The sequence below is a fragment of the Trachypithecus francoisi genome, unplaced genomic scaffold (genome assembly GCF_009764315.1).
Source record: "Trachypithecus francoisi isolate TF-2019V2 unplaced genomic scaffold, Tfra_2.0 Lachesis_group0, whole genome shotgun sequence".
NCBI lineage: Eukaryota > Metazoa > Chordata > Mammalia > Primates > Cercopithecidae > Trachypithecus > Trachypithecus francoisi.
In genome coordinates, this window is record NW_022681453.1 from 192,947,341 (window position 1) to 192,959,195 (window position 11,855).

At 50.6% G+C, this 11,855-nt stretch overlaps 2 long non-coding RNA genes across 2 annotated transcripts; one reads left to right on the top strand and one right to left on the bottom strand.

Moving 5' to 3' along the window:
• Nucleotides 1-1,996: 1,996 nt before the first annotated feature.
• LOC117084408 lies at nt 1,997-11,157 on the bottom strand. The gene is made up of 4 exons (XR_004437441.1): nt 10,577-11,157; nt 8,448-8,589; nt 8,193-8,331; nt 1,997-2,357 (listed from the first exon to the last, which is right to left on the bottom strand). It is a non-coding gene; the product is annotated as an uncharacterized LOC117084408 (long non-coding RNA).
• Nucleotides 2,808-9,247, top strand: LOC117084407. The gene is made up of 5 exons (XR_004437440.1): nt 2,808-2,842; nt 4,518-4,694; nt 5,536-5,742; nt 8,586-8,649; nt 9,198-9,247. It is a non-coding gene; the product is annotated as an uncharacterized LOC117084407 (long non-coding RNA).
• Nucleotides 11,158-11,855: the final 698 nt, after the last annotated feature.

The following is an 11,855-nucleotide window of genomic DNA, read 5'->3' on the forward strand; positions in this document are numbered from 1 at the left end:
TTCCTGCTGCTAGAAATTTGTCTGCAAATTTTTGTCTTCATTCAAATCGATGGATAGAAGCCGGAGACACTGGGGTGATATGATAACTTGATTAAGCCCCAGAACAGATGACACGGTAGCTCAAAGGCCATGTGCTCTCCTCCTTAACCTCTCCCAGGGAGACCGCAGGCTTCGCTGGTAATTGGCCCATTGTCCTTCCGCTGCGATTCCTGCACAAGCTGGGAGTCGCCTGGCTAGGGGCTCCTTTCTGGGGCAGCTGTAAATACTCTCAGACCCGTCAGGCCTAGGGAACTGTGAAAAATACCTGTGCGATGGAACATACCAGAGTCACATTCTGAGAAGCGGAAAATGACCCTTACTGAAAACAATGACCTGAGATATTCTCCCATCCTCAAGCACAGCTGTAAATTGCGACACATCCAGGGATGAAAGCCCAAGACTGTTGAAAGGTGTTCAAACGTTTAGAATATTCTGTTCTTTTGGAAGAAAATCCCCCTGACCTTCCATTTTTGTCCAGGTTGGTGTCTCCTGTTGGATTACACATTATCGAGAGTGTTTTTGATCAACCACTTCCAGATACTCTGGCGTTCACTGGTGTGAGCCCATCTTGGGTGAGCTAATGTGGATACCTGTGTATGTCATTACCTCTGGAAAAGAGACAGGTGGGTTCCAAGCCGGAAAGAAGAGTGCTAAATAGAAGATATAAGCAGAGGGCCCGGTGGCTCAGGCCTGTAATCCCAGCACATGGAGACTGGCCTGGCCAACATGCCAAAACCCCATCTCTACAATGGCCGGGCACGGTGGCTCACGCCTGTAATCCCAGCACATGGAGACTGGCCTGGCCAACATGCCAAAACCCCATCTCTACAATGGCCGGGCGCGGTGGCTCACGCCTGTAATCCCAGCACATGGAGACTGGCCTGGCCAACATGCCAAAACCCCATCTCTACAATGGCCGGGCGCGGTGGCTCAGGCCTGTAATCCCAGCACACGGAGACTGGCCTGGCCAACATGCCAAAACCCCATCTCTACAATGGCCGGGCGCGCTGGCTCACGCCTGTAATCCCAGCACATGGAGACTGGCCTGGCCAACATGCCAAAACCCCATCTCTACAATGGCCGGGCGCGGTGGCTCACGCCTGTAATCCCAGCACATGGAGACTGGCCTGGCCAACATGCCAAAACCCCATCTCTACAATGGCCGGGCGCGGTGGCTCACGCCTGTAATCCCAACACTTTGGGAGGCCGAGGCGGGCGGATCACGAGGTCAAGAAATCGAGACCATCCTGGCTAACACGGTGAAACCCCATCTCTACTAAAAATACAAAAAAAAAAAAAAAATTAGTCAGCCGTGGTGGCGGGAGCCTGTAGTCCCAGCTACTCCAGAGGCTGAGGCAGGAGAATGGTGTGAACCCGGGAGGCGGAGCTTGCAGTGAGCCGAGATTGCACCACTACACTCCATCTAGCCTGGGCAACAGAGCCAGACTCCGTCTCAAAAAAAAAAAAAAAAAAAGCCGGGTGTGGTGGCGGGCGCCTGTAATCCCAGGTACTTGGGAGACTGAGGCAGGAGAATCGCTTGAACCTGGGAGAAGCAGGCTTAGGGAGGAGGAGGTTTCAGTGAGCCGAGACTGCACCACTGCACTCCAGCCTGGGTGACAAAGCCAGACTCCATCAAAAAAAAAAAAAAAAAAAAGATATAAGTAGATATTTGCTGTGATGATAGTTTTCCATTCTGTTTTAAAATCTTCTGTCAGCCTTTGTTCAGTGACTTAAGACATTTTAGAGCTGAGAGGGAGCTGAAGACGAATCCCCTCAACCCATATTTTTTGTAGGAATATATGAGAGGAATAAAATTCACTACTGTCTGCTCAAAGTTTGAGTTGGATCCTTGCTGGGGAATGTGAGAAACAAAGCTGTTAGTGACACTTTGAAAATAAGCAAGGTATACTATTAAAGGTTAAACAAATGCTATTTTACATTTTCATTATGATTTATTGCTCAAGTCTCCCTATAAGAAAGAGGGCTACAGTATGCCAACATCATCCCTTTCTGTCTTTGTCATGGGAATGGAATGTCTTTTGAACTGCTAAAGTAGATAATTCCATGCCTGGAAGAAAAACGAAGGGAGGGGGAGGGGGAGAGTAGAAGGAAAAAAGATCCTCTCATTTCCTAATAATTGCAAAGGCCAGGAATGTGCCACAGCGGCATTCAGGAAAATTCGGCGATGCGTGCCACAGTTGGGTGCGCGCCCTGTCCCTCTAGTGCCAGGTGGGGGACTGGGAAGCCGCCTCTGCCATCTGCCAAGGACCCACGCGGCCCGAGCGATTACCCATTCCCTGCAATGGCGAGATTTCTTTCTAAAAAAAAAAAAAAAAAAAAAATGTTTGTTGTTTCACAGTCGGCCTCTTGGCCCCGAAGGGCAGCGCGCGCCCCGCGTGCAGTGTCCCGGCCCTCGCGGCGCTTGGAGCCTCCAAACCCGGGCCGCGCGGCTGCAAAGACCTCTCCAAAGGGGGCGTTCCGCTCTGCCCACTGCGACTCCGGCCATTGTCCCCACTCGCCCCGCGAGGGAACTGAGGAGGGAGCTTTTTAAATAGTTCTCCGGGAACAAAGGGAGCCCAGGCGCCGGGCTTCATTACGGGCTCATCGGCCACACCAGCGGGCCCGCCTCTCGCCACAGCCTCGGCCACAACCAGCACCAGCCCGTGGCTCAAGGCCGCCGCCGCCCGCTTGCTGGTTCCTCCCAGCCCTTCCCCTCCTGCCCCTCCGTCCCATCCCCTCCAGCCCCGGGCCCCGCGGCGCCCACGCTGCGCCCACGCCCCGCCAGACCGCTCCCGCCTGCCAGGTAAACGCAGAGCACCGGGATCCACCCGGCCGCGGGCCCCTCTGGACCTGCCCCACGCCCTGGCGCGTCCCTTTCCCGGTGGGGACCCTCTAGCGACCTGGGTTTGAGAGAAGATCTAACCGCAGCCTCCACCGCGAGGGACCACGTTGAGAAGATCCCAGCCTGCCTGGCGGTTGTGAGCCTCCTCTCCTGCCGCCGAACAGACCTAACTGACCACAGCCGGGAGTGGGTCATTCCAGGGTCAGGAGAGGTTTTAGACATAAAATACACACATGGGTGACCTCACACACACTCTCTGAGCCTCCTGTTGAACAAAATGGAGCTAGGTAGTTTTGGGTTTTTTGTTTGTTTGTTTGTTTGTTTTGACATGGAGTCTCGCTAGGTGGCCCAAGCCGGAGTGCAGTGGTGCAATCTCAGCTCACTGCAACCTCCGCCTCCCAGGTTCAAGTGATTCTCCTGCCTCAGCCTCCCAGGTAGCTGGGATTACAGGCGCCTGCCACCACGCCTGGCTAATTTTTGTATTTTTAGTAGAGAAAGGGTTTTGCGTGTTAGCCAGGCTGGTCTCGAACTCCTGACCTCAGGTGATCCTCCCGCCTCGGCCTCCCAAAGTGCTGGGATTACAGGAGTGACCCACAACGCGGAGCTAGGCAGCTTTAAGAGTGATCAATAATGTACGAGACACGCCCCTTTATAGTAGGTGCTGCTTAAATCATAATTACAGTCATTGTCACATGGAACCTACAGCATCCAGCGTAAGAGGCTTTGAAAAGTGCTTCTGGGCCGGACAAGGTGGCTCCCCCCTTGTAATCCCAGCAACTGTGGGGGCTGAATTGGGAGGATTGCTTGAGGCCAGGAGTTCAAGCACAGTCTGGGAAACATGGCAAGATCTCATCTCTAAAAAATAAAATAAATTAGCCAGGCATGGTGGTGTGCACCTGTAGTCTTAGCTACTCAGGGGGCTGAGACAGGAGAATTGCTTGAGCCCAGGAGTTTAAGGCTCCAGTGAGCTATGATCACACCACCGTACTCTAGCCTGGGCAACAAAAGAGACCCAGTCTCTTTTAAAAATTTTAAAGTAAAATAGGAAAGAAAGTGCTCTGAAGTGATGAGGTCTGCAGTGGGGCAGACAGCAGGCTATGCAAATCATAGCCCATGCTCCTCCACTGACAGAAAGCCTCCTCCATGCACCCCCTGCTCCTGCCTAAGCTCCTCTGCAGAGGGACCTTCAAAGCCTGTGGCAAGCGCCCCGGCAGGTGCTGCACAATGATAAATCCTGATGCGTAAGACCCCCCAGACAAGGCTAATGGGCCATGCTGTGGGAAGCCAGGAGGTAACTGAATGGAGAGGTTTCCCTGGGTGGCTGGGAGGGCTGTTCCACGTCGAACCATGCCGAACGCGGTTGCTCACAGAGGATCCGGCCAGCGCCCGCAGAAAGTGGGTGAAAGAACATTCACAGGTAGAATAAGACTGCAGCCTCCCAGGGGAGCTTCCCATAGGGCCAAAGAGCTCGCACTCAAGCTCCTCGGTGGCACCCCGGGTTAGTTAAAAGGCTGCCTTCATTGGTGCCTACCCAGAGGACTCCTGATACATTGGGTGAGGCCTGGGCAGGCAGGTGGGAAGCGCAAACCCACAGGCAGCTGAGAACAGCTACAAATCCTCTCCTCCATCCCAACAGAAGACCATTTGTTCCTTGTCCGTTGGGGTGCGTGCTGAGGAAGGCACTGTGTTGCAGAGTGGAGCAGACAGCAAGCTGACTGCTGTCCCCAGATTGCCGCCCACACCTAACCAGGACTAGCCCTGGGAGCAAGGAGGGAAAACGTAGGACAGTGACCAACCGTGGCCCTGCAGATGGGTGAGTGCATTCCTACTCCTTCATGTAGCTCATACCAGGCACCAGATCCCAGTGATACTCTGTCATTCACAGCACACCAGCGGTTACATCTGAGGTCCCCAAAGGAGTAAAGGAAAGAAGAAATGGATTTGGCTTTTTTTCTTTTTCTTTCTTTCTTTTTTTTTTTTGAGACAGTCTCACTCTTGTCCAGGCTAAGTGCAGTGGCACGATTTCAGCTCACCGTAACCTTTGCCTCCCGGGTTCAAATGATTCTCCTGCCTCAGCCTCCCAAGTAGCTTGGATTACAGGCACGCACCACCATGCCCAGCTGATTTTGTATTTTTTAGTAGAGATGGGGTTTCTCCATGTTGGTCAGGCTGGCCTCGAACTCCTGACCTCAGGTGATCTGCCCGCTTTGGCCTCCCAAAGAACTGAGATTACAGGCTTGAGCCACCGTGCCTGGCCAGATTTGGCATTTTCAAAGCACGTCATTGTTTTCTTGCTGGATTAATGTCTGGCAAGCTTGCCTGATGACTGGTCTGGTGTACTTCCTTCTTTGATTTGTATATATTTTAACCTTTTGTTTACATGTCCTGCCTATTTTTTTCATAGTGATTATGAATTAACTGGAAAAGTTTTTTTAATTATTAAAAAAACAAATAGAACCCATTGAATAGTCCGAGAACTTAGATTTACCAGTGAGAAAAACTGCTGGTTGACACTAAAATAGAGCTTTAACCTACCAAGAGATGTAGAGGCCGGGGGCACTTATGCAGGAGCACATGTCAGCATGGGTGAGGAGGGGGCACAATCGCAGCCCTGGACCCATGCTTACCCCCTCACTTCACTTCCATCCTCTCAGATAAGATCATTTCACTCCTGAGAGAGGACCTTCCTTCTCCTAAAGCCTCCTAAACCTTACGGCCCACATCCAGTCTGTCCAACGTGAAGGGACGCCGGGAAGCCAAGTGCAGTCTTCTGAGGCAAATGTGCCGCAAAAGTGTTTCCCCATCTGGGATGGGGGAGCAACTGACGGCCTGGCTGCTGGAATGCTGCTGAAACACAGTAGGTGAGCAGGCCTCGGGCAAGGTGGGATGAGGCCCAGGACAGATGACGCAATCTTGGCCTCCGCTAGAGGGCTGGCTCGGAAAGGAGGTGGAAAGCTTCCATAATGAGATTCCCAGCCCGGCTCAGTCAACCAGAGGCAGTGACATTAGCCAAGGCCTTGTTCTGGCTGGAGCAGAATCCTACGGGCTGCTCTTAGAAGAACTGGTTTAACCTAGAGCAACAGGGTCTCACAATAAGGGTATTTGTGTACAGGAAGGATGCTTTGGGGAGAGGAGAGAATATGCAAATTTTTTTTTGGTGTTGGTTTTAAAAGTCTGGAGAGAAATCTGCTAAATGAAAAACTTAACATACATTTAATATTCACAGGCATTGCATATAATAAAACAGTGCATTTTAAGTCTAAAGTTTTGCTCTTTAAAAACTCTAGAAAGCTTCAAAATGAATTTTGTTCAACCTCCTCTCTTAGCTCGACACTTAAATGTTAACTGAACTGTTTCTGAACTCTGATTTTGAACTAGTTAAAAATCTTATTTCATTAGACATTTCTGAAGCCCGTAAGATTTCTCCCCAGTGGGGTATGGCCCGCCTGCCCATTGCAGATGAACCAGTACGCTGGCGTGTGAGCGGCCACCACATCTCATATGTGGCATGTATATAAAACCAGCGTTTCAGTCAATATCACTTTATTTTTTTAAATGCTGACTTTCAGTCTAATTCACAGTGTTGTGGAAGCTATGACATATTTGATGCTTTTAGAGACCCTCAACATTGATAATACTTGAATAATTGTGGGTGGCCTTGGGCCTCTGGAGCTTTAAGGAACAAAGTTAAGTGACACATCACCTTGCAGAAAAAGGTATATTCTATGTAATTATGGACTAGTCACCCTCTTATTCTGATTAGCATTCACTCTAGTAACAGTTATACTCTTTCAATATTCGCATAGCACTGTATATGATATCTGTTCTGTTTCATTGTTGCGCCTTTAGCAAACACTTACTGATTTCCTCCAATGTGCCACGTTCTGTGCTTTCTGTTTTTGAAGCCACATTCAGTAGAAGATACAAACATGGAACAAATAAAGACGGTATTATGTTGTAAGTGTTAAATTAAAGAAATGAACAGAGAACCAAAAGGAGGAAGGTACAAACTCTGCCCAGAAGAGGGAAGAGAAAGTAGGGAAGGCTTCCCTAAGGAGGAGGCATTGGGAATGGCTCCTTGCTCTTAGGGACCCTGTCTGGAACTGTAACCACAGCCTCCTGAATGGTCTCCAGCTCCCACACTTCAAGCAAGAGGATGAGTAAAGTTCTAACACTGTGCTGGGGAACAGCCTTACCACCACCACAACCCGCCATCCCGCCCCCGCCAGGCCCGGAGCTCTTCAGCAGGAGTGGGGAATAGCCATTCTGATTCAAAGTGACAGCCAGACCTCGGCAAGATGTCAACAAGGACCCTCCACCAACTAGTAATAAAGGAACACATTCATTTACTAATCACTGATATTCTGAAGGGTAAATTCTGGTGGACGACACCCACTCATCGCTCTGACTCCTACTCTTAGCTAATGACCCTGAGAGTCAAGTTGCTTTTGTACCTGCTGTTCCTTCTGCCTAGAGCACCTTCCTCCTCTTTAAGGACAGGCAATATAGACACCAATTCATCCAGGAAGCCCTCCTGATAACCCCCAACTGAGGGAACTTAGCCACCCTCCACTTCATTCATTCAACTAAAGCTTGCTGAGCACGCACCGTGTGGCAGACACGAGGGACACAGTGGTGAACAAAATAGACAAAACATCCTGCCCTCACGGAGCTTACATTCTAGGGCAGGGAAATGAACAATAAGCAAAATAAACACGGGAAACACACAGTGTATTAAGATAGAGGAGAATCCGCGGGGGCGGCCCATCCTGGCAGGAAGGTGTACTGATAACGGAATTTACAGTTGCCGGTGTGCAGGCCTTATAAAGAGCAAACCCACTTTGAATTTATTTCACGATTATTTTTAAATTCTCTACAGATGACACACCTCCTCAGGTCCTGCCCCCGGCCACCATTGAATCGGAATGCCACTGGATTAAAGAGTGACAGGTCAAATGGAGGAAGCAGAGCAAGGATGGAGAAGGAGGAATGGTGTTGAATGGGTTGCAATTTTAAATAGGATGGTCAGGGAGGGAGGCATCAGTAAGGTGACACACGAGTAAAGATCTTGGAGGGAAAGAGTCCCAAGCAGAAGAAACAGTAAGTGCAAACGTCCTGAGGCAGGTGAGTGAGCACAGAGGAGACCAGTGAGAGAACCAGAGAGAACGGGGACACAGACCACACAGTCCTTTGGAATGAATGTGGCTGACAGAGTGAGACGGGAGGGAAAAGATGGGCTCTGACTTACTTTTTGAAAGGATTACTCTGGAAGCTGTGTGGAGAAGAATCTGAAGGCAGGGTGGGAACTTACTGGGAAATGATGAGAACAGGTAGGAGACTTGTAGCACTCCAGCCAAGAGCCAACGGTGGGTTGGACAAGGGGAGGACGAGAGTGGTAACGAGAAGTGTCTGATTTGGAAGTGATGCCTCAGTTGAAGGGAGATAGGAGCCTAAGAGAAGAATCAAAGAGGACACAAAGGATTTTTGGACTCCCATTGGCTGAGATGGGAAATCTGTGGGCAAGATGGGGTCTGTGTGTGGGTGGGGTGGATGAAATGTCTGTTACCTGCCAAGCAGGACGTCTTAGAGGCAATGGATTCTCAGCAGACATAGCTCTGAGAGTCAGCAGAGAAGTCTCATTTAAAGATGAGTGATGGAGAGTTCCAAGGATTGAATCTTGATGTTCTTTGTTGTTCCTTTGCAGGAATCTGAAGAGAAGATGGCAAAAGAGTCTGAGAGGCAGCAGCCAGAAGGAGAAGGAAAGCAAGGTGGGTATGAAGAAAGTGTTCAACGTGGAGGGAGGAATCAGCCATGCCAAATGATGCTAACAGCCAGGCAAGATGAGGACCAAGAAATGTCCACTGCATTTAGCAAAATGAGGACACTGGTGACCTTGACAAGAACAGTGTCAGGGATGACAGTGTAATTGGGGTGGATTCAAGGGAGAATGGAAGGAGAGAATTTGGAGATGATGAGTCCAGACAGTCATTTTGGAAAGCAGTAAGAACTGGGGCCATTCTCCTGAGGGAGGAGGTGGGATGAAGAGAAGGTATCTTTATATAAGAGAGATAGTAGCATGGTAGCATGCTGCTAGGAGAGACCCCACAGAGAGGGAAAGATTGATGGTGCAAGGGGCAGAAGGGAGACACTGGAGTGATGTCCTTGAGCAGACAGGAGGGCATGGGATGGATGGTTCATCCACAGAACAGGAGAGGGGCAGACACAAAACGCAGGCATGTGGTGAGGTGGGGGGTGAGGTGGGGACAGATGCTCATGAGGATCTCTTCTGATTGCTTTTATCTTCTTCATGAAATAGGAAGCTGAGCCATCACCTTAGAAGAAGGCTCAGCAAGTTGGTATAAGGCAAGTGGGACTGTAAGCTCCATGAGGACAGGAACCTTGTCTCTCGTTCGCCATTGCCCCCCTGTGTTAGCGCAGTGCTAGGGATGTACTAGGTGTTCAAAAGGCATCTATTGGATGATGAACTAAAGAACAGCAAAATGAGCAGATTATCACAGGACCTGAAACCACAGGACCTCACCCTAAATGGGCACAGGCCAGATGGCCAGTGCTTTTTTTTTTTTTTTTTTTTTTTTTTTGAGATGGGGTCTTACTCTGTTGCTCAGGCTGGAGTGCAGTGGCACAATCACCAACCATTGCAGCCTCAACTTCCTGGGCTCAGGCGTTCCTCCCACCTCAGCTTCCCAAGCAACTGGGACTACAGGTGTGCACCACCACACCCGGCTAATTTTTGCACTTTTTGTAGAGACAGGGCTTTGCCATGTTGCCCAGGCTGTTCTCGAATTCCTGTGCTCGAGTCATCCACCCACCTCCACCTCCAAAAATGCTGGGATTACAGGTGTGAGCCACCGTGCCTAGCATGCCCGGTGCTATTCTGATTCATACACTTAAATTTATAGCCATCAAATCCCAGGGCTGCCTTGGGGCCCTGGGCAACCTCTGGCCAGTCTCTTTCCTGCTCTTCCCTCTCTCACTGAGCTTAGAAGAGGCTAGGCTTAGGTCTTCCTGTAAAATGACCAGTGTTCTCTAATTGAAGACCAGGGTACCCTTCACAATTGTATCTATTCTTTGCTTTTTTTCTCTTTCCTAGTGACCCTCATGTTGTCATATTTGTTGCCAGGCTCACTAAGGAGGGCACCACGAAACCAGGGTTGTCACCTCTAGGTAGAGGGGAAGCTTGAAAACAACAACACATGGCCCGATAATGTTCATAGGCACCATTGCAATTCAACTGCTTCAACAAGGCCCAGGGAATATTTTTCTTTGCAAATTACTAGTATCCTATCAATATTACTACTAGTCTACATTGTTTGCCATCTTCTGGTCCAAGGCAGAGCTGTGGGGCTGTGGAGGCAAAGTCCTGCCTGAAATGGGACCCCGGGCAGGGTGCCTCAAGTCTAAGGGTCTGGATCCTCAGCCACGGATCACACAGCCTGGAGCCTGTGGGTGAGGAGCCCCTGCCACACTCCCCTCAGCCAGAATCCTAAACCCACAGGAGTCTCGGGGCTCTGCGACACTCTCTAGCCCAACTCCCTTCAACACCAAACCCCTTATGCATCTGTCAGGTGGTCCTTCAACTTCTGGGTGAAGTGCCGGTTTGAAAGTGAACTGCCAGAGAAGCAGTGGCTCCAGATGTCTTCAAAGGCCTGTGTCTGTGACCCCATCTGTCCTTACCTCAAAGGCCAGGCTCCTGTCCATCATGATGGGGAGAATGGGGAAAGGGCTCGACTGGTCCTGTCACTTCCAAGAAACAGGTGACACACTGGCCAGGTGTTCCTGGAACTGGGCTCTCCCCTTGTCTCTCTCATGCTGAGCGGCCTCTTGGAAACATCTGCAAGAGGGTGATGGTCTTCCCTTCAGATCCCTTCTTCGTCCTCAGGGCACCAGAAGAGCAGCTGGTAGCCCCAGCACAAGCCCTTGAATTCTTTGTTAGGTTTAAGAGGTGACTGGGGGGTGGAAGATGGGAGAGGAATCTAATTATTTAGTCAATAAACATGCATTGAGAAGCCAGGGTGTGCCCAGCACCCTTCAAGATGCTTGGGATAGCTGAGTCAACGAAACCCACAGGATCTCCTGCCTGTGGGGCTTGCATTCTAGTGAGGGGAAAGGTCAGAGTTCAGGCGGAGTCTTCCTGACACAATGGGCTTCCCTTCCCCCAGGGCAAGAGGGATCCAGCCAGGCTCCTGCTGGGCCAGTGGATCAGTCCCCCATCCCAGAGCAAGCAGCGGCACTCAGCAGAGCCCCCACCCTCCAGATCTGCCAAGCCCCTCGGCTTACTCCGGTTCCCAGAGACACAGAGCCACTGAGCAGTCAATGAGAGCAGCTCCCAGCCACGGTTGGTGGCAACCCCAGGGCCCGCTGTGGGGGATGCTGTGGGTCCACTCCCTGCCACCTGCTTCCTGCCTGTGTAGCCACAAGGGAAATGCCACTTTCTGAGGAGGAGGAGCCTGTCACCGAGATAAGCAGGTTTTGCGGGCCGCTTCCACAGGAAAACACACTTTCTAAGAAGCCAGTCTCCTTCCTCTGGGTGTTTTCCTGGCAAGCAGAGGCGGCATGAACGCCTGCAGACCGCAGTGAGATGGGGTGGATTAAAGTAAACTCTCCTTACTTTTAACACGCCCAGCATCCCCTCAAATCCTGGCGGTGGCTTCCCAAATATAATCTTTTTAGAGAAAAAAAATCCCCACACCTACCACTGTTTGCAAACAATTCAAACAACTTAGGTGTGTCTTCTCCCTGTTGTGGCAATAAAAAAAGAGGCTGCTGACATCTGTTTCCTTTAGGAAGCTTGTAAAAAAATACTCATGCAGATGCACACGGTTGCTTGGCTGTAAGCAAAGCAGTATTCCATGCCTGACCGTCCATGGGCCCCTCCTAACCTCAGCACTTGCTGGAGCCAGAAAACCCTTGCCCCAGGAGCTGGCAAGGGGGTACATGGTTCGAGGGTGGGTTT